Source organism: Monodelphis domestica, chromosome 3 (genome assembly GCF_027887165.1).
Source record: "Monodelphis domestica isolate mMonDom1 chromosome 3, mMonDom1.pri, whole genome shotgun sequence".
In the NCBI taxonomy this organism is placed as follows: Eukaryota; Metazoa; Chordata; class Mammalia; order Didelphimorphia; family Didelphidae; genus Monodelphis; species Monodelphis domestica.
The window spans coordinates 318,319,367-318,341,898 of record NC_077229.1 but is presented as its reverse complement, the minus strand read 5'-3'; positions in this window follow the sequence as shown (position 1 = coordinate 318,341,898).

The following is a 22,532-nucleotide window of genomic DNA, read 5'->3' as shown; positions in this document are numbered from 1 at the left end:
CTGAAGGAAGCCAGGGATTTAAGAAGGGAGAACATTCTAGCCTTGAGGAGACAGCCCATACAAATGCACTGAATCAAGAAAGAGAGAGGGCATCATGTGTGAAGAACAATATGGAAGCCAAAAAGGGTCAATTTGACTGCATTGTTCATTTTGAACTCTAAGGTCAAACTTACCTTTACTTTTTAATTGTTCTTCCAATTGTTATTCCAATTATCTTTTTTATTTCCTACTATAACATCCCAATTCCCTGTGATGAATATAACATTTTTGGTACTATTTCTAGAAGATATTGTAGGTGTTCAAAGAACTGAACAATTTTGGTATCAGTGGTTGGAGCACAGATTTGTTATTTTTGGGACTTTGAATTGTTTCCCTTAGATTCTAAGAGATATCATTCTGTCATTTTAAAGATGATATTCATCATTGGTTTTTTCTCATTCTTTTATTGACTGTGAGGTCTATCCCATTCCTTCTAAGGGATTCTCATCCACAGAAGCATAATAAATGATCACATGAATTAAATTTACACATCCCCATCTGTTTAAATTCATTAGCACCCAACATGTCAGTGTTTAATCTTTCCATCTCCTGGTTTTTTGACGTCTAACTTACCTTTGTTTATAACTCTTACATCTTGTATATGTCCCACATTTTCCTATAACTTTTCTCATATTATTGCCTTTTCCTGGAACCTCCTCCCCTCCTATCTTTTTCTCCACTTGTTTTCACCCTATTCATCCTTTAAAATCCTACTCAATGTTACCTCTTTCATTAATTTTCCTTGATTTCCTCATCTAGAAGTGATCTCTACCTTATGTAACTTCTATGCAGATTTTATACATACCCTTTTCCTATTCCAATTTTTATACTCTGTACTATGCTTTAACATCTACTATCAATCAATTAAAATAATCTATTAAGCTACAATCCTATTACACAAGAGTTGGCCTGTCAGGATCATTGTGCTATAAAGACAGGAATGAAAATGTCCTCCTTCTCAAGGGGCTTAAATTCTTTTTTTTTTTTTTTAAATATATTTTATTTGATCATTTCCAAGCATTATTCGTTAAAGACATAGATCATTTTCTTTTCCTCCCCCCCACCCCCCATAGCCGACGCGTAAGTCCACTGGGCATTAGATGTTTTCTTGATTTGAACCCATTGCTTTGTTGATAGTATTTGCATTAGAGTGTTCATTTAAAGTCTATCCTCTGTCATGTCCCCTCAACCTCTGTATTCAGGCAGTTGCTTTTTCTCGGTGTTTCCACTCCCATAGTTTATCCTTTGCTTATGAATGGTGTTTTTTTTCTCCTGGATCCCTGAAAGTTGTTCAGGGACATTACACCGCCCCTAATGGAGAAGTCCATTACGTTCGATTATACCACAGTGTATTAGTCTCTGTGTACAATGTTCTCCTGGTTCTGCTCCTCTCGCTCTGCATCACTTCCTGGAGGTTGTTCCAGTTCACATGGAAATCCTCCACTTTATTATTCCTTTGAGCACAATAGTATTCCATCACCAACATATACCACAGTTTGTTCAGCCATTCCCCAATTGATGGGCATCCCCTCGTTTTCCAGTTTTGGGCCACCACAAAGAGCGCAGCTATGAATATTTTTGTACAAGTCTTTGTGTCCATTATCTCTTTGGGGTACAGACCCAGCAGTGCTATGGCTGGGTCAAAGGGTAGATATTCTTTTGTCGCCCTTTGGGCATAGTTCCAAATTGCCCTCCAAAATGGTTGGATCAGTTCACAACTCCACCAGCAATGAATTAATGTCCCTACTTTGCCACATCCCCTCCAGCATTCATTACTTTCCTTTGCTGTTATGTTAGCCAATCTGCTAGGTGTGAGGTGATACCTCAGAGTTGTTTTGATTTGCATCTCTCTGATTATAAGAGATGTAGAACACTTCTTCATGTGCTTGTTAATAGTTTTGATTTCTTTATCTGAGAACTGCCTATCCATTTCCCTTGCCCATTTATCAATTGGAGAATGGCTTGATTTTTTGTACAATTGATTTAGCTCATTATAAATATGAGTAATTAAACCTTTGTCAGAGGTTTCTATGAAGATTTTTTCCCAATTTGTTGTTTCCCTTCTGATTTTAGTTATATTGGTTTTGTTTGTACAAAAGCTTTTTAGTTTGATGTAGTCAAAATTATTTATTTTACATTTTGTGATTCTTTCTATATCTTGCTTGGTTTTAAAGCCTTTCCCCTCCCAAAGGTCTGACATGTATACTATTCTGTGTTTACCCAATTTACTTATGGTTTCCTTCTTTATGTTTAAGTCACTCACCCATTCTGAATTTATCTTGGTGTAGGGTGTGAGGTGTTGATCTATTCCTAGTCTCTTCCACACTGTCTTCCAATTTTTCCAGCAGTTTTTATCGAATAGTGGATTTTTGTCCCAAAAGCTGGGATCTTTGGGTTTATCGTATACTGTCTTGCTGAGGTCGTTTTCCCCCAGTCTATTCCACTGATCTTCCTTTCTGTTTCTTAGCCAGTACCAAATTGTTTTGATGACTGCTGCTTTGTAATATAGTTTTAGGTCAGGGACTGCAAGGCCCCCATCATATGTGTTTTTTTTCATTAATTCCCTGGATATCCTTGATCTTTTGTTCTTCCAAATGAACTTTGTTATGGTTTTTTCTAAATCAGTGAAGAAGTATTTTGGTAGTTCAATGGGTATGGCGGGCTTAAATTCTAATAGGAATACCAGGAAATCAATGGTACTGAGGAGAATCTGACCTAGCATAAAACACTCTCTCCAATCTCAGCATTTAGAAGAACACCGAAACAGCTGAAAGAACTCACCTAATCCAAAACAACCCTCCCTAAGCCAAGTGAAGAAAACCAATTTCATAATGCTGACCAATCAAAAACGAAATATACATTTGATTTTAATTTTTACCACCAAGACAGAAAGACAAAAGGATCAAATCCAGCAATGCTTCTCATTTAACAGCTGGGCAAAATAGCTGGTAATGTTTTCTGTTCTGTTTGCAAAAACTACTTTCCTAATGAACAATCAGTCATTTAGTTACCTAGGAAACACAGAAGGGTTTTTGGCTACAATCAATAACTAGTCAGCTAATTTTTACACTCACACTTTCCTCTGGATTCCAGATTCTGAAAGGAATCTTTTCATTTAAATATTTGGTTCACCTTTCACAATAAGTTTCATTTTGGAAAAGTTTATTTGTCCATTCAAATGGTGATTATGCATCCCAAAGGGATCTCCCAATAGTATGCTGTGACACTGATGGGATCCTCCTGCTTTTTGTGGAATGTATTAATTCTCCCCTCTCAATGCAGTAGGGTGTTAAGAAGACTCAATTTGGATAATCAGGAGACCTTGGATTCAATTCTGGTCTTTATCTTTTACTAACTATATGATTATAAGCAAGTTACTTCATTGATCCATGTTTCAATTTTCTCATCTGTAAATTAAGGGTCATTTGTTGAATGAGCTCTAAGGTGCCTTCTGATTCTAGGGTCCAGTGATATGAGTTGACTACAAGGACAGCAAAACCTCTTAACCTAACACCTGAAACAGACTGAGTGTGAGATTGCTGCTGCTGTCGGAAAAATGTGACCTTGGAACAAGTAAAAAATCAGTTCCTAGACCTCCACTGAGTTGCATAAGGAAGAAAAACATTCCTAGTGAGTAAAAAAATAAAATAAAAAAGCCTGGGAAGTAGATTCAGAATTACTATGCCATTCAATTCAACCAACAAACATTGATGAAGCAAAGATGTAGATGGACATTGAGAAGAATGAAAAAGAGCTTTGTATAAGCTTAATATGGCACAGACTCTGTCCTTATAGAGCTGAGAGTCTAGGAGACAGATATGACAATTAGAAAGTTTTTTTGTAATATAAAATAATACATGATTGATGAACAAGAAAAATATATATCATTATAGCCGCTTTACAAAACCAACAAAATAAAGAGAAGAACATTGAAAATAGCAAAGAAAAAATTAGATGAGATAATCTTTGGTCATAAGACTTTTAAGTCACAGAAGACCTACAAGTAACACAGAATTGCAGGACTTCAGTGTCGGCAAAGACTTTAATCCAATAAACGTTTAAAAAATAATTCCTTCTATATCATATACACTGAGTGGTCATCTAGCTTTTGCTCAAAGAACTCCAATGTGAGAGAACTCATTACCTTAAGAGGGAATCTATTCCATTTTTGGATAGCTCTAATTGTAACCTTGCATCATGCTAATACATTCTAGGACGAAATGGAAAAACTCTAATCTTTCTTCCACATGATAGTCCTTCAAATATAAGATGACTATCATGCCAACCCTTCTCTTTTCCCATTGAGAATTCTTTTCTCTAGACTAAATGTATTTCTTAAAACCATCCTCACTCCTCATTTGGTATGAACTCAAGTGCTTCACCAAATGATTTATTTAACTGGCTTACTCATTGTTCCTCACAAAACTCATCCGTTTGTTGTTCCTTTTATGAAACATTCCATCTTCATATTTTGTACCTCCCTCTTTGCCCTGACCTCTTAGATGCCTTAAACTTCAATCAAAATTCACATCAAGTACTTTTTTCCTAAAGGTGATCTTAAATTGCTCCACTAATATTAATTTACGTGACTGTTATTTTCTATTGATTTTGTATGCATTTTGGTACTGATTTAGTTGTGTACATGCTATTGTCACCTTATATGGTAAAGTCCTTGAGAGTGGGGACTATTTCTTGTTTTTGTACCTCACCCCTGAGTACAAAGTGTCTAACACATAGTAGGAATTACTTCTTGAAAGAATGAGTGAATGATTGTCATCTTCTGGGAGTTCTCTGCAATATCAGTGTCAACACTAAGATGAAGTAGCAGGATAAACATAATACTTAATTTGTAGAAAGTAGAAGAATGGGAGGGAGAGAAAGAATATGTATTGCAAAATGTTGGAAAAATGATTATTAAACTAGTATAAGCATATAATCTGCAAAATATATTTTAAAACTAAAAAAAAACTCCATTTGTGGTCTGATCAGATAACTAAAAAAAGTCTGTTGTATCCCCTTTTTCATCATACTTCTTTTAACTATGGCAGCTTACCTCCAACACAGCTCAGCAGCAAGAACTAGAAAGAGAAATCCCATTCAAAATCACCTTAGACAAAATAAAATACCTAGGAATCTATCTCCCAAGACAAACACAGGAACTATATGAACACAACTACAAAACACTCACCACACAACTAAAACTAGACCTGAACAAATGGAAAAACATTAACTGCTCATGGATAGGACGAGCCAATATAATAAAAATGACCATCCTACCCAAACTTATTTATCTATTTAGTGCCATACCCATTGAACTACCAAAATACTTCTTCACTGATTTAGAAAAAACCATAACAAAGTTCATTTGGAAGAACAAAAGATCAAGGATATCCAGGGAAATAATGAAAAAAAAAAACACATACGATGGGGGCCTTGCAGTCCCTGACCTAAAACTATATTACAAAGCAGCAGTCATCAAAACAATTTGGTACTGGCTAAGAAACAGAAAGGAAGATCAGTGGAATAGACTGGGGGAAAGCGACCTCAGCAAGACAGTATACGATAAACCCAAAGATCCCAGCTTTTGGGACAAAAATCCACTATTCGATAAAAACTGCTGGGAAAATTGGAAGACAGTGTGGGAGAGACTAGGAATAGATCAACACCTCACACCCTACACCAAGATAAATTCAAAATGGGTGAGTGACTTAAACATAAAGAAGGAAACCATAAGTAAATTGGGTAAACACAGAATAGTATACATGTCAGACTTTTGGGAGGGGAAAGGCTTTAAAACCAAGCAAGATATAGAAAGAATCACAAAATGTAAAATAAATAATTTTGACTACATCAAATTAAAAAGCTTTTGTACAAACAAAACCAATATAACTAAAATCAGAAGGGAAACAACAAATTGGGAAAAAATCTTCATAGAAACCTCTGACAAAGGTTTAATTACTCATATTTATAATGAGCTAAATCAATTGTACAAAAAATCAAGCCATTCTCCAATTGATAAATGGGCAAGGGACATGGATAGGCAGTTCTCAGATAAAGAAATCAAAACTATTAACAAGCACTTGAAGAAGTGTTCTACATCTCTTATAATCAGAGAGATGCAAATCAAAACAACTCTGAGGTATCACCTCACACCTAGCAGATTGGCTAACATAACAGCAAAGGAAAGTAATGAATGCTGGAGGGGATGTGGCAAAGTAGGGACATTAATTCATTGCTGGTGGAGTTGTGAACTGATCCAACCATTCTGGAGGGCAATTTGGAACTATGCCCAAAGGGCGACAAAAGAATATCTACCCTTTGACCCAGCCATAGCACTGCTGGGTCTGTACCCCAAAGAGATAATGGACACAAAGACTTGTACAAAAATATTCATAGCTGCGCTCTTTGTGGTGGCCCAAAACTGGAAAACGAGGGGATGCCCATCAATTGGGGAATGGCTGAACAAACTGTGGTATATGTTGGTGATGGAATACTATTGTGCTAAAAGGAATAATAAAGTGGAGAAGTTCCATGGAGACTGGAACAACCTCCAGGAAGTGATGCAGAGCGAGAGGAGCAGAACCAGGAGAACATTGTACACAGAGACTAATACACTGTGGTATAATCGAACGTAATGGACTTCTCCATTAGTGGCGGTGTAATGTCCCTGAACAACTTGCAGGGATCCAGGAGAAAAAAACACCATTCATAAGCAAAGGATAAACTATGGGAGTGGAAACACCGAGAAAAAGCAACTGCCTGAATACAGAGGTTGAGGGGACATGACAGAGGACAGACTCTAAATGAACACTCTAAAGCAAATACTATCAATAAAGCAATGGGTTCAAATCAAGAAAATATCTAATGCCCAGTGGACTTACGCGTCGGCTATGGGGGGTGGGGGGGAGGAAAAGAAAATGATCTTTAACGAATAATGCTTGGAAATGATCAAATAAAATATATTAAAAAAAAAAAAACTATGGCAGCTTACAATGGTATTCGCTTTTATAATCTGAAATATTTTTTTCCAGACTACATGTCAATACAATTTTCAATAAGCATTTTCTGATATTTTGCTACTCATGTTCTCTCTCTCTCACCACTCCCCTTAGCCCCAAGACACCAGAAAATATGATATAGGTTGTACATGTGTTATCATACAACACATACTTCCATATTTATCATGTTGTGAAAGAAGACACATACATATCACTTACACTAAGGAAAAATTCAAAGGAAACAAAATGAAGAATGGCATGCTTCAATCTGCATTCCCACTCCAACAGTTCCTAGTCTTTTTCATCATGAGTCCCTTAGAGTTGTCCTGGGTCTCTATATCACTGATAATAGTTAAGTCATCCACAGTTGATCATCACATATTATTGCTGTTACTATGTACAGTGTACTCTTGGCTTTGCTCACTTTGCAACATTTCATATGTCTTGACGGGTTTTTTGTAAACATTTTGTTTGCCCTTTCTTATTACACAATATTATTCCATTATAAGCATATACTTCAACTTCTTCAGCCATTCCCCAATTGATAGACATCCCTTCATATTCCAGTTCTTTGCCCCCACAAAAAGAGCTGTTATAAATATTTTTGTACAAGTAGATCTCCCCTATTTTTGATTTCTTTGGGATCCAGTCTTATTAGTGGTATTACTAGGTTAATGGGCATACCCATTTTGATGGCCCTTCTAGCAAGGGTCCAAACTGCTTTCCAGAATAGTCGCATCAGTTCACAGCTCTACCAACAGTGTATTAGTGTCCCAATTTTTCCACATCCCTACGAAAATTTATTATTTTCTTTTTTGTCATGTTAGCCAGTCTGATAGATGTAAGATGATACCTTGGGGTTGTTTAAATTTGTATTTATCTAATTAATAGTTATTTGGAACATTTTTTTCTTATGAATAAAGATAGTTTTTAATTTCTTCACCTGAGAATTGCCTGTTCATATCCTCTGGCCATTGTCAATTAGAGAATGTTTTGACTTATTTGATTCCGTTCTCTATATATTTGAGAAATCAGACCTTTGTCAGAGATACTTGCTATACTTTTTCCCCAGCTTGTGGGTTTGTCTTCTGATCTTGGTCACACTGTCTTTGTACAAAAGCTTTTTAGTCAAACTTACCTGTTCTTTTATCTCAGGAGGCTCTCTATGTCTAATTTAGACATAAATTCTTCTCTTATCCATAGATTTTGCTTCAATGCTCCTTTAATTTGTTTATGGTTTTAGCCTTTACTTAAATCATGTATACATTTTGACTTTGCCTTAATAGCATTCATTTTTTGATCATTGTATCATCTTGTTGATTCATATTGATCCTGCCTTTCACTAAAATGATCAGATATTTTTCAATCAAATTTTCTTTGCTATATTGACTTCTGAAGTAAATTCTTGAACCCAAATTGAAGACAAAGAGCTATCATTATGTATCCTCAAGAGTTTCACTATTAAATTACAAAAAAATTTAGAGCTGAAACAAGATAAGCTTAGTAAAGTATTTTGCAAACTTTAAAAACATTACATGTGTTAGTTTTTATCATTATTGAGTCCAGTCTAAAAGATGTGTCCCTGGAAGGTTGTGTATGAAGTACAATTTTTCATAAAGCAAATGACAATCTTTCTATTGTAGTTGTACAAAAGTATTTGCTAAAGTAACTTCTGATTCTCAGCAATGCAATGCTCCAAGAAAACTCCAAATGATTCATGATTAAAAAATGTTATCCACCTCCAGAAATAGAACTGGCATAGTCTGAAAGAACATCAAAGCATACTATTTTTCACTTTATTTTTTTCATGTATGTGTGTATGTGTGTTTTATGTGAGTCTTCTGCAGTAGAAACAAAGTCTAGATGTGTTTTGTGTTATCATACATGTATACCATAGCTCAAGGTGTTTGCTATCTCAGGGAGAGGGGAAGGTAGGAAGGGAGAAATTTGGACTTAGAAATTTGGAAAACAAATGTTAAAAATTTTTATTATATGTAATTGGGGGGAAAATGGTATATTAAATTTAAAAAATACAGTAACATCTGTCTGAAGGATTCCTGTAATTAATGCAAATGATACTGCTATTTTGGCCCTCTGTTCCTTAACCTTTCTTAATACAAACAAATACTGGTACTTGGAAAACTACTGGCACCCCTATCCATCATGCCACCTTAGGATACTGCAAGGATTATAGTATAGTCTTTTTAGAGAGGTGTAACTCTCTTCCCATGCACTTTAGTCATTCCTTTTAAAATATGAAACCTCTGACTTGTGCTTATCGTTTCATTCAATACATGCATTTAAAGTTTCCACTGTGTGATTATATTGTGCTGGTCATTGGAAGAGATATAATGTTTAAATAAAGTATAATTCTTACCTTTGTGATGCTTACAGTTTAATAACAGAATATGATGTAAATACTCATAACACTAATGCAAATTAAAGTATGAGTAGCTAGATACAAGTAAGATTCTTTGGAAGGTTTGAGATTGGAAATGTCATTATCAACCTGAGGGATCAAGGAAGCCTTTACAGTAGAGGTGGCATTTGAGGTGGTTTTTAACAGGTAGAAATTAAACTGGTGAGAAAGGATGCATTGGGAACCACATGAGTAAGAGTCAACAAGTATTCATTTCAGCTCAGCCAGTATTTATTAATTAGCTATTCTGTGGGGAGAGGGAGGATTGCAAAGCACTGAGCATGTAAAGATGAATGAAAAAAACAAAAAAAAAACCCAATAAGTCTTCTCTTCAAATAGCCCAAACTTGGATCAGAGTAATAACATGTACATAAATAAATATGATGGAAGGCAAAATTTGGGAGAGACAAAGGACAGACCCAAAATACTCTTGGAAATTTTGAAAAGGAGAAGGAAGAGAAGGATGTAGATGATGATGAAGAGGAGCAAAAGGAAAAGAAAGAGGAGGAAGATGAAGAAGAGGAAAAACATAAAAAGGAGAAGGAGAATATCCCCTACCTGGGTGAGCTAAGAAAACTGAAGACCATGAAGGCTAAGCAAATTTGTGTTGCAAAGAAAGCAATTTTCAGAGAAAGTATTTGAATCCAGGTCCTTTGACTCTAAGAATCAGTATGTAAAATGAGGAGATTGAAATTAAATGCTATTGTGTGAGGTGAAGGTCAATGGGGTCTGTTTCTAACTGGAAAGTTGTGAAAATGTTCTGAAATTCTCATAATGGCTAGCTGCAATACTAAAGCATTATTGGACAGAGGTTTGGCAGTGATAAAAGCAGTGGTCCATTAGGAAAATCTATGGTATAGTGGAAAGAACACTAGATCTGGAGTCTGAGAATCTGAATTCAAATTTAAGTTCTGTTCCTTATTGACTGTGTTGTTACCTTGGATGATTTACTTTACTGATCTGAGACTGATTTTATTCATCTGTAACATAAGAGGGGTTGGACTAGATTGCTTCTAACATTCCTTCCAGCTTTATTCAGCAATAACACATGTACAGTGCCTGACAAACCTTAAGTACTTTATAAATGCAGTTATTATTTCTGAATGTTTTATTTTTTATGTTTTTCCAGATTACATATAGATATAATTTTAATAATAATATTCTAATATTTCATGATCTGTGTTCTTTCCCTTCCTCCCATTCTTCCTCCCTCTTCAGGATGGTAGAAAATATGATATAAATTGTAATACGTTATCATACAATACATATTTTCATGTTCATCACACTGTGAAAGAGACACATATTACTTACACTAGAGGAAATTTGTTGAGGAAATAAAGTGAAGAATGACATGTTTCAAAATGCATTTGGACTCAGTTCCTTCTATAGCAGTGGATATACTTTTTTGTCATGAATCCTTTGCAGTTTTCCTGCATCCTTGTATTGTTGATAATAGTTAAGTCATTTACAGTTGATCATCACACATTATTCTTGATCCAGAGTTTTCCTGATTCTGCTCATTTCACTTTGTATCACTTTATTTAAGTCTTTATAGGTTTTTTGTGAGCATCCTGTTAATCACTTCTTAAGGCACAATAGTATTCCTTTACAATCATATACCACAACTCGTTCAGTCATTTCCCAATTGATGGACATCCTTTCAGTTTCCAATTCTTTGCCACCATAAAAAGAGCTGCTATGGACATTTTTGTATAAGTATGTCCTTTCACCTATCTTTGACTCCTTTAGGATACAGACCCAGTAGTCAATTTCCTTGTCACATCAAAGAATATGCACAGTTTGATGGCAGTTTGGGCACAGTTTGAAATTGTTCTCCAGAATGGCTAGTTATCATTGTTACTGTTATTTGCAACCATGGAGAATTTCTCTCACTTCTGTAGTCCTTTTTTCCATGTAAGAATTATCCCTTGAGTTCCCCAGTGTTCAAAATAATCCCTGTATCTCTTGATTAAACAGTCTACAGGGGAACTGCAAAAAGTTCAATTAAGTCTGGTCAGTGTGTATTAAAGGCTTACTAAGCACAAGGCACTACACTAAAGGTTGGAAATCCTGAACAAACTGCCATCAGTGGGAAGATAGTCACTGTAGCCCTGGGAGTAGCAGCCTCTCCTGTGCCACTATTCTTTCTTCCAATCCAATTCTCACAGTCATTATCAGTAGAAGCAAAGCTTGCAGAAAAAGAGTGTCTTCCCCACCAACTATCACATTCAAGGCAGGCAGATCTGCACACTTGAGGCATCAGGGCACCTTGATGGAGGCGATATGTGCCTTACAGACCAGGTCACAAGCACTTTGAGCACTACCATCTTCTCTCAGATTTGAGGTGATAGGGGCAGTCTAGAACCTGAACCCAAGATATCTGGGAATACTTACATTAAATAATTCCATTACCAAAGAGCCATTAATATCTACTTTGCCACTGAATCCTAAGGACCAGGGGACTTTCCATCTGATTTCCATATGTGCTGACTTCCCATTAGCATGGGAGCCCCTTGAGAGCAGGGACTTGGCTTATTTTTCCATTTTTATCCCCATGTTTCACACTAGTGCTTAATGAATGTTTCACTCATTCATTCTTTATTCATTCATTCAAAAAGACAAGAAGGGGACAGCCCCTGCCACCAAGAAGCTTACAGCAGCTTCCACCCAGTAAACACTTAGTAAATATTCACTGAATTGTTGAATTGAATTATTCTCTCAATAAGATGGAAAAAATAGTTTTTTATATCTCTTGTGCCAGTCGCTATCTCTTTGTCTCTGGCTTTTTTTCTTTTTTTTCTCTGTCTCTCTCTGACACTTATTCTTATTAGTCTACTGATTCTTCTGTCTCTGCCCTATCCTTCCCTCCCCACTCCATGCTTTGTCTCTTTGTCTCCATATCTCTGTCTCTATCTTTCTTTCTCTCTGTCTCTGTGTGCCTGTCTCTCCTCTCTTTGTCTCTCTCTCTCTGTTTCTTTCCTCTCCCTCTTCTCTCTTTATGTATGTCTCTCTCTCCCTCTCCCTTTGTCTCTCTTCCTTTGCATGCCTCTGCCTCCATCTCTATCAGTATGTCTCTGCCTCTCTGTATCCTGTTTCTCTCTGTGTGTGTATCTCTGTCTTTATCTTTCTATGTTTCTCCTCTTTTCTCTCTTTTTATCCCTCTGTGTGTGTCTCTCTCTTTTTGTCTCCATCTCTTTAGTGATAGAGCTTTCATAAGGTAGAACAATTCTAGAACAACTGTACTATTTACTGAAGTGTGTCATACAAGACAAAATCAAGAGGCCTCATCTCTTTTCTGCCTCCTCAGTTTGCCAGATACACCTGTCACTCTTTCATCAAAGGAGATTAGATTAGTCTGGCACAACTTTATAAAGTTTTATTAATTATTATTCAGTCTTCTTTTCTGTCCAAGGTCCTGGCAAATTGACTTTTATTCTATTTTCCCCCAATTCTTCCTAGAAATAAAACTTGAAATTATAGATGGGGCAATTAATACACTCAGGATCTTAGACTCTGACTCTTTAGAAATGGGTAGTGTGCTAAATAATACCTCAAATTGACTTCACCAAAACTTGTTTTCAACTAGGGAACAGTATTAGAGACCAATGGGTTGCTAGGGATACTGAAAGAAGGAATCAACCTTTAGCTGGATGTGGGTTTTATCCTGAGTGCCATGAGAAATAAATGAAGCCCAGGAATAATAGGACTTCCAGAACGTGGTAGATGGTATTTCACACCTTGTTTTCACCTTTTGCTTCTAGCCTGAAAATAAAGGCAGCAAGAGGATGTGAAAGCTGAAATGTGAGACAGGAAGGGAAGTTGGACAAGAATTCTGCTGTGGATTGTTTGAAGTAAGTGTTTTTGCCTACCTCATTAAACATATTTCCTCCAGAGCTAGTTGCTTTTAAAAAAACTTCTATGTACTAAAGAACAGGATAAGCTAATAGGATCTATTCAGCACAAAAAAAGCCATGTGATTATCTGTTTATGTTGTGTAGCAGTTGTATGGCAGAGCCTTGATGAATTCTATTGAATTGAAGAATATTAATATCATCCAGAACAATAATAAACAATAACATACGTCAGCAAAGTAAAGACTACACACTGAAAAATCTTAAATATTGTTTTCTAATTCTACCAACAGCACAAGTGGAAATTTGTAGGATTTTGTTTTTATTTTTGTATTTGGTTTCTCAAAAAGAATCATGATTCTGTTCTGGGAACAGGGGAAATTGATTTTCCATGGAAAAGGATAGTCAAAGAGATGAAATTTAACTGAATAAGTCCTTGCCCTCAGGAAGCTTGTATATAACTACAAAAAGTCAATGACTGATATTGAGTTATATATTCAAGTTATAGGCATTAAATATCTTGACTCAAATGTTTAAAGTGAACACTTCAGTTTTTAGATTACTTTAAACTAGAAATATTGTACTTTTTGCCCTAATTCTGTGCTTCATGAAAGAACATTATTTTTCTTTTTTACTTACTACCAAAGAGTTGGAAACATAGACACTAAAGACTCAAAGTTTTTTTTTTTACCTTAGATTTAGCAGATCGTTTTGATAGACATTAAAAGATTAACAGAGTAAAACTATTTAGTCTCAACTAAGAAAATTGTGAGGAACAGTACAAAAAAGGCATTTATCCTGACCCTAAAACTTTTATGAAATGAATCATCTTTTTTATTTCATATTCTTTTCCCAAAAACTTTGGGATAATTATGTAAAACTGGAAATAACTTAGTATGTCTTACATTATAATAATCTTTAAAACTTCAGCTGAATCTATCAAAGTATGTGTATACAGAAGGCTTCTTTCACTTTTCTATGAGAGGTAACTCAGTCTAGACACAAACTTGAAAACCTCTCTTAAAAAGTAGTCACTTATTTACATCATAAACTGACAGCATTCCAGTTTCATCAAGAATTTTCCCTCATGTTTTGCCTCAAGTAAATATTTGTAAAGAATGAATGTAGGCAGGATGTTATTCTCATTAGAGGTTAAGAAAATTCTTTTTAAAGATTATAATTGTATTTTGTCATTTTAATTGAGAAGGCTGCCTCATTAAACATATTTGCAAACTTAAACATCTGAACCTACTTTACTACTTATCCTGGCCTTTACTACAGTGCCAAGACTAAACTTACAAAATCCAGGTGACTCTTCTTTTTTACTAAAGGAGTATATCCTGAACAACTATTATATCATGGAAGTTGTTGTCATCCTCCAAACTTGAAATCTGCTTTTCTAAAAAACTAACCTAAAATAAAAATTCATCTGTTTTTCTGCAGCTTATTTGTTTCTTTTCCTCTTGCCTCCTAATCTTCTGTTAGGATATAGGAAAATATCACTGGTCATTAGCCACACTGACACACATGGAAATGTTTACCAAGGAGAGCAGTGACTTCAAAAGAAGCTAAATTGAGAGATGGAAATGACACTAACCACAAGACAGAAGACAAATACTGGACTAAACTAGGTATGTGAGGGAATGCTCCTAAAAGCATGGAAGGTTAGCTCTGTGTACCCCTGATTTAGTACTGATCAAATTCCAGGAGTTTCAAGGGTTCTGAATTTCAAGTCAAGGAACCTAGATTTAAATCCTATCATCAATTACTACCAATGATGGACCTTTTCTTAACATCTCTCAGTCTCTGTTTCCTCATCTGTAAATTGAGGATAATATTCTTCTAAATACTTTTTCACAGTGTAGTTATGTAGCTCAAATGATATAATATAAATATAAATAATATAGCAATTGATAGTTTTCAGCTAAGGTCAATATCACCATTGTCATTTGTTCTTTGTTTTCACTCTTCTGGCCATATCATTCTCTGTGTTAAAAAAAATATTTCCTTCTGTCTAAGAATAGTTACTAAATATTGACTCTAAAACAAGTAAAGTAGCAAAAGGTAGGCATTTGGGTTTAAATGACTTGCCTGAGATCTCATAGCTAAGAAATGTCTGAGACTAAATTTGAATCCAGGTCCTCCTGAGTCCAGTCCTGGCTCTTTATCTAATGTGCAACTGTTAAGGGTAAATTTTTAGAGTTGAGACTAAATATTAATTATTTAATGGTCGCCAGAGATTTAAATTCTAAATCCCAATGAAATACTCAAGTCAGAATAGACTTTTATGGCGGTTTATTTACAATAGAAGGAAGAAATTAAGAATGAGGGAGAAAGAGGGAAAAGGGTAGAAGATCTACTCCAGACTGGCCTGAGCCAGGGGGAGTTCAGAAGCCTCAGTCAAGCTTCCTCCAAGATGAGGCACCTCCTTGGAGGCTGGTGCCTTCAGAAAGCCAGGGAAAGAGGATTCAGCCTTTACACTCACCACATGGTCACCTAAGGGAAGCAATCTCAGGTCTCCAAGCTCCAGCCCTCCAAGTCAAGAACCACCTCAAAAAGCCACCCAAGTCCCTCTCACAAGAAGTGACTGAAATATAAAGGCAGTTCTTTACATCACTTCCTGTGTCTCACATACACCAATGGTGGCTTAAACTTGGCTTAGGACAGCCCAGGAGGTCAGTCAGTTGTTTCTGATTTGTCACTTGCTAGCCCACGTTGGTCACAGACCTTCCTCCCCCACATTTAATCCTTAAGTGGGGTGTATATATTTCTGTTTGCTAAAATTCTAAAGATGAAGCAGGGTGGAATAAATCTAAAATTCACACTACCTTAGGTGCCCCATCCACACAGTTCTCAGCACTGTCCATTAGACTCCATTAGTGGAAGGAATGGCCACAACCAATGAAACGACAGACCTTTGAAGTAAAAAGTTTGAGGAGATAATATGATAGTCTAGATTAGGCTGTTCTATCAAGGCATTCATTCTCTTCTGGTGATTTAGTTGTTTCAAGCAATGGAATTATAGTTCAGTCATGTTTGCTTCCATTTAAAACTATGACTTGTTTGTTATTTCTTATGCGAGAGTCTAGTATTGTGGTCTACATTTACTACTAGTTCATCTCTGTTAAGTTGTTTCTAAAGGATAATAATTCATTAACATTCTCCTGGCTGTAATGCATTTCCTTTTAGCAGAATGAAACCCAGAAAGATGCTTTTCCAAATCCTAATGGGAATACTGATGAGAGATTTGTGACAATTAGCCTATCTAAATAAGCTTTGATGTTGCCATTTCTCTGAATTCCCCAGAATTATCAAATGACTAACTTGCCCACCTCCTGTCAGCTGTTAGAATAGTCAGTATGTTCAAGTCTCCACTTTAAACAAATGCCAAATATTTCAAACATAAAATGACAGCCAATTCTTTCAAAAAAGTAGAATTGCAGACAGAATGTGAGGTTGGGTGGGAGGGAACGAACCTTTGCTTTTCTACTGACCAAAGTGGATATAACCAACTTTAGCAGTAATTGGAGTTTTCAATGACTCTTCAGAAGAGAAGAGTCCAATCAAGACCTTACCAGTAAAGAATGAAATATACAAAATCTCAATTACAGTGAATTGACATTATTGTTAGAGATTAAAAAGCCATCCTCTTCTTTCTCTGGTTACTTTTTTATTGGAAATAAAAAATTTTAATTTAGAATAATAAATAATGGAGGAGGACTAACTTGGGGAATTGATAAAATAAAATTTAGAAGAAAAATGTCTCCTCATTAATAGAGACTTAGATATATTGTGACACCTTAAAACACGAAAATTTAGAGCTCAATGTCCATGCTTGAAGACTCAGTCACTCTCTCACTGCAAGTGGACCTTTCAAAGAGATATTCCAAAAATATTCCAAAAATACATTCCAAAAATGTATTTCCCTAAGTGTTAGAGATATTTTGCAATTTAAAAATCTCTTTCCTGAGACACTCTACAATTTCAAAGACTCTGCCAATCAGGAAATCCCCCTAGGCTCCTTAGTGACACTTCTTACTTTTTTCAACAGAGGGAAATTACAATATGAAAATGCTGCCCTGCACACACATCTGTTACCATCTCTTGCTATAGGTACTCTATTAAAGCAAGATGTATGTGTGTGTGTCTGTGTGTGTGTGTGTGTTGGGACATAGAGGGCTGGAGTCATTAGGAATCCAACTTCAAACCAAAGCCTGGACAAGAGAAGGGAAAAATAATGATTGAAAAGCATACCAAAAAAAGTAATTAAGAAAAAACTTTAACTCAAAGTTATCTCATTTTCTTGAAGACAGGAACCCTCCCATACTACTGCATTTCTCCTGGAAGGTGGGATATAAAAAATGTTTTAAAATGTTTGGGAATTTGTTTAAAATTTGTTGGGAAAATAGAATACTCCCTGGGGCACTCATATGCATTTATCATTCATGTATAATAATTTATAAATAGAAAAAACATGTTTTCTTTCTTTTGTTACTTACTTTTTGTCTTTTCAGTGAAACATATTTGCAATGCCTGCCACATTAAATGCTATATACTTCCCCTTCAATCTCTGGTACCTATTTGGGAGAGGCAAATTTTAACATTTTGAACTGGATATCCGTTAGGCATCTCAAACACATGTCCAAAAAAGAACTCATCATCTTTCCCCAAAAAAACTCATGTCCCCTAGATGCCTCCATACAATTTTTCCTTTTACGCTCTTCTAAACTCTTGGCAATCTGGCTTTTGACCTCCTCAAATCAAATGAAAGTGCTCTCTCAAATGTTACCAATGATCTCTTAATTGCCAAATTTAATTGCCTTTTTCTCAGTCTTCATCCTTGACCTTTCTACAACCTCAGACTCTATCAAGTAACATCCTCTCCTGGACACTCTCTCCTGTCTAGGTTTTTTGTGATGTACTTCCATTATTTTCCTCCTACTTGTCTAACTAATCCTTCTCAGTCTCCTTTGCTGCATGCTCACTGACATCCCACCCACCAACCATTGGTATATCTCAGGGTTCTGTCTTGGGCCCTCTTCAATTCAGTCAATTGTTATCAGCTGATCAGTCAAAAAGCATTTATTAAGCCCCTACCTTTTGATAGGCATGGTGCTAAATGCTTGGGATAAAAGGAAAAGACTCTGCTCTTTAGGAGGTCACAGTCCAATAGGGAAACCATGTCACTTCATTACCTCCTTTGGTAATCTCCTTAGGTCCCATGGATTTAATTATCATCACGTGATTCCCAGATCTCTATATCCAGCCCACTCTTTCTTTTGGGTTCTAGTTTTACCTCACAAACTGCCTTTTGAACATCTCAAAGTTGCTGTTCCTTGGGCATCTCAAACTCATGATCAAAGCTGAGCTCCATTTTATCTCACAAAACTATTCCTCTTCTTAATTTTCCTATTGTTGCCTAGAGAAGTATTACCTTCCCAACAATTTCTAAGGCTCACTAGTATCATCCTTTACTCCTTACTTATCTTGCTCTACAACTGATTTTTTATTTAGCCCTAACTACTGGCTCATTGCCAAGTGCCTACAAATATGCCCATGTCTCCCCTATCCACAAAAAAAAAAACAAAAAAAAACCTGTCACTTGATCCTTTTCCCCAGTTAGCTATATCATCATTTTTTTCTCTTCTGCCATGTGACTAAACTTGAAATGGCTGCCTAAAATAAGTACCTCTAATTTCTCTCCTCTCATCCTTTTCATACTCTTACAATATGAATCTCATCATTCCTCTAAAATTTGACCTCATTATTCCACTAAAACTATTCTTTACAAAGTTACTAATGATCTCTTCATTGACAAATCCAGTGGCTTTTTCTCAATCCTCACTTTCCTTTACCTTTCTGTAGTCTTTGACAGCATTGATCACGTTCTCCTTCTTGATACTCTCTTCTGCATCTTCAGGGCAATACTCTTTTGTGCCCTTTCTATGCTCGTAACTTTCAAATATATTTATTCTATCATCTCTGCTGACTTCAAATCTTGTATCCCCAACTACTTTTGAAATCATCTTAAACTGAATATCCAGGAGACATTTTAAATTTAACATATCTAAAATCGACCTCATTATTTTTGTCCCTAAACTCTGCCCTTACTCCAACTTCTCTATTATTGTAGAAGAAAACTCTGTCTTCTAATTCTTCATACTAGCAATCTAGTTATCAGACTTCACTTCTCATTATCTCTAATCCCCCATATCTAAACTTTTGTCAAGGCCTGTCATAGTCACATTCAAAATATCTCTTGAATAGATCATATTCTCTCTCCTAATACTGTCATCACTCTGATACAATTCAGGTATCTCATACCTGGATCACTGAACCTGCTACAGGATCTACCTGCCTCAAATCTTTTCCCATTCCATTCTCCATTCTCCTCTTCATCATCATCATCATCATCAAAGTAATTTTACTAAAATATGATCATGTCATCTCCTTCTTCCTATTCAGTAAATCCCAATAGCTCCCAACCACTTCCAGAATCAAAAAATGAAGCCCTCTCTTGGGCATTAAAACCCCTTCATTATCCAGCTCTCTCCTACTTTTCCATTCTCCTTATACCTTCCTCCTCCTCCCACAGTGTACTCTTCAAACCAGTGACATTGACCTTGCTGTTCCAAAAACAAGACACTATTTTTCAGCTCTGTGTATTTTCTCAGGCTATTCGAAATGCCTAGAATGCCCTTCCTACTCATCTCCCCCTACTGATTCCCTTGGCTTTCATTAAATCCCAACTAAAATCCCTTCTGTATGAGGGTTTTCTAATCCCTCTTGATTCCACTTTCTTCCCTGTCTTAGTTCCTACTTACATTATATATAGTTGGTTTGCTCATATTTCTTTGCTTATTATCTCCTGATGAACTACTTATGTAAAAAGTGGGGAAATGGGCAAGGATATGAGCAAAACTGCTTTTTTGTGAGAACTGTATATCAGGAAAGTCAGGGTCCACAGGCATACCTAATGTGTTCTGAGATCCTGAATCTAAGGTCTTAGCAGATTTTATAAGCCTAGCCAGTGATTCAACTAGTATTCTGACTAAGGATTCTGTACAAGGGCTCTTGAAAAAAGGTTCTGATTAGGGAACTCAACCCCCCCCCCCTTTTCTCAGATGACTTGGTCATGAAACTGCAGGGGTAAGGTCTTGGTTCTCTTATGTCACAACATTCTAGAGTGTGCGGCAAGGTAAAGGGACTTTTAGCATTGCAGAGGCTTTTACTATTATTCCTATTCCTATTATATTTAATTTCTAATATACCATACTATATCCATTTCCATCTATTCTTATGATTACTAAATCCTCTACACACTTATCCACATAACCAGGTCTAGCTCTTAATATAAATCACACAGTTACAATTTATCAAACTATTATAAAGGAATCCTTATCAGTGATTAAAAGCTACTTAATTAAATTTCTTCTTTCACTTTAGAGCAGGAACTGTCTTTTGCCTTTTTTTATTATCCCTTGTATTTGGAACAATGTCTGACACATAGTAGGTGCTTAATAAAAGTTCATTGACTACTCTGGCTACTGTGAATCTTAAAAATTCTCAGACCCTACTTCATAAGATTTGGTTAAGACCATTCCCCATTTAAACAATGAAGGTACTTGATTAGGAATGTGAGAACTCTACTTCACCCATACTTAAGCATACTTTAGGGGAAGATAAAGTTGTAAACTCTTTACTGAACAATGAAAAGTACTTAACTCATACTTATAGTGAGGCAAAATCCCTTAAGCTGTCTATTTTTAGATCTAATACAAAAATGTGCTAAGTACCTATGAAGGTCAGTCAACTTACAAACTTGCATGGGGCAAAGAGGTGTGAACTCACTCAGAAGTTTTAGTCTACTCAGAGAAGTTGAGAACTAAAGAAGGTGTGAATTAAGAATGTTCAGTCCTTTGGAAAAATGTCTACTGTGATTGGTAGATGTGAGAACGTGTATATATATATATATATATATATATATATATATATATATATATATATATATATATATTTCATATTTTGGGAATTTTCCCCTGGAGACCACTTTTATTTTTAATATAAAAAACATATCTTATCTGTCTCAGTTTATGCCAACCAACTCTTTTAATTGTTACACTACTACTTGGTCTTTATCTGGCCCTTCTGTATGTTTCCATTCTTCTTACATTTTACTATTCTCCATTTTCTCTATGACCCATCTATAGCAGCTTTCTTACTATACTTCTTATATAAAACTCTGTCTTCAGACTTTGTGCTGGCTATCCACCAATGTCTGAAATGTTCTTTCTTCTCACCTCTCCCTCTAAATTTTTCCTGGTTTTGATTAACATCTCACTGGAGTTATATTCTTCCAGTTGAGGCAGTACCTTGTTTACCCATCTCCATCAGTAAGAGAGGAGAGAAATCCTCCATTCTTTCTCTCTATTTCCCTCCTCTTTTACAGTATATAGTAATGTACATTGTGTCTCCCCAGTTAGAACAGAAGCTCAAAGGCAGGTAAGTGGTTCAATGGATTGAGATCCAGGCCCAGAGATAGGATGTCTTGGGTTCAAATTTGACCTCAAACACTTCTTAGGTATAGGGCTCTGGGCAAATCACTTAACCCCCATTACCTGAGCCCTTACTGTTCTTCTGCCTTGGAACTAATACACTGTCTTGGTTCTAAGACAGAAAGGTTTAAAATAAAAAAAGAACATGGGCTTCTTCAAGGAAGCAACAGTGACTTCCCTTTCTTTATATCCCAAGTACATAGTACATTGTTTGGAGCAAAGTAAGTACTTAATAAATGCATACTTATTTGGTGACTATGATTGTAGCAGTCCACCCCTAGTTATGGGCAAGGGGAACAGTTGGTATGTGCAGATTGCCTTAAAAGAGAGCATGCTCAGTCTTGAGCATGCTCAGTATTGCACATGGCTGGGAAGGCCTCTGACCCTTGACCCCAGCTTCCCCCAGGTTAGGCGGGAAAACAGGTTTCTTTGTGCTCACCTGGTTAAGAGAAACCACACCTATGCCTTGTCATTAACCAATGAGGATCATCCCTATGTACTGTGTATATTTGCATATCAAAGGGTATATGTAGCCCAGCAAGCTCCGCCTCTAGCTCTCTCTCTCTCTTTCAGGCTAGCTGATGGCTGTCCTGGCTGTCTTTCTCTATCTTTCTCTATTACCTCTCTGACCTGTGTGGTATTAAATGTGGATCTCTGGACTGGTAAAAGC